Genomic DNA, 1,592 nt, shown 5'->3' with positions numbered 1-1,592 from the left:
TCTACTAATGCTTTGTGTTAAAGGACCAAACTCACCCCTGCTGTTGGCTTGAGACCACATAGTGGCTGCTTGTCCTTCTATTCTGCCTCCTCCCCCCTCTGCCTTCCCCTCTGTCTCTCCCTCCCTCTTGCTCTTTCTCTCCTGCTTGCTCCCCCTTCTCCCTCTCTCTCTTCTACTCTCTCTCTGTGTTGCTCTCTCTCCCCCTCCTTTTATTTGTCTCCTTCGCTCTCTCTCACTTCTGCAGGATGTTTTTGTTGAGTTGGATTTCTATTGTCTGCCGGCTGAGTTGGCCGCTGTCCCAGAGCAGAGCAAACCAGCTACACAGCGCAGCAGAGCAGAGAGGCCCGCTAATAGATTCTTCATGTGCCTGCCCTGCCTGTCACACATCAGAGCAGGAATTTGGAAATGATTTTAGCCTAGTCCACCCAATGAAAAGAAAGAGAGTGAGAAAAAGATAGAGAGATAGCGAGTGGGAGAGCTGAGACTGAAGCGAGGGAAAGAGAGAAGAGGACTTTGTGTGTGTGTTTCAGTGGGGTGTGTGTTCATCTTGCCTGAAAGAAGCTGGGTGTGAAAGTACACACACTCAAACCTATCTGCCAGAGATCTCATGCAGCCAGGGGTTTCATTTGCTCAATGCATGTTTTGTGTTTGCTCTGGGTGGGTGGTGAATGTGTTAGCAGCACTGTTGTCCGGATCTCTCATACTTCAGCAGAGGTGAATGAACATTGGGAACTGAACTAAGTTGTTCATACAGCCAGCTCCTCCAGAGGAATGCATTATCTACAGCCAAACCCATGCATGCATATCCCTCACATCCACTTTTGTTGTGATCTTGTGCTCTCTAAGAACTGTTCCTTAGGCATCTACTTCCGAACACACAGCAAATAGGCCTACTTGTTTTTATGCAGGGTTGGGGTCAATTCAAATTGAAGGCAGTCAGTTTATTTTACCAATTCGGGAGGTTGACTGAGAACACATTCTCATTTACAACAACAACATGGGGAATAGTTACAGGTGAGAGGAGGGGGGATGAATGAGCCAATTGGAAGCTGGGGATGATTAGGTGGCCATGATGGTATGAGGGCCAGATTGGGAATTTAGGAAGTAAACTGAAATTCCAATTCAATAGTTGGAAAAAATGCATATATTTTGTATAACTTCTATAAGATGGAAAGGAGAAGCTATTTATGTAAAAAGTTATTCAATTTATGGATTTTAAATTCAAATCACTTCCTGAATATAATTGACTGACTTCAATTTGAATTGACCCCAAAACTGTTTTCATTACACTATTGGAAGTGGGCAGGCAGAGATATTAAGTTAGTTTAAGAAGGTAGGCTGGTAGACAACATACGAAACCCTGTATCACATTGGGTATGTGGTGTTTCCAAGTTTTAGAGGCTGATGATGGCTCTGCGACCTATAGAGAGAAACCATATTAGGATATAGTACCATATTAGGATGTGGTACCATATTAAATTATGCATCTATTACAACTACTGTTGCAAATTACCATAGCCACACAAGACAAGCATGATTATGGTCAACGAACCACCAACTGTTGATAATCATTTGTGGGTTTTGTGTTGACA

This window comes from Coregonus lavaretus, assembly GCF_964263955.1.
Source record: "Coregonus lavaretus genome assembly, chromosome: 4".
NCBI lineage: Eukaryota > Metazoa > Chordata > Actinopteri > Salmoniformes > Salmonidae > Coregonus > Coregonus lavaretus.
The sequence above is the reverse complement of the archived record's forward strand: the minus strand, read 5'-3'. Positions refer to the sequence as shown.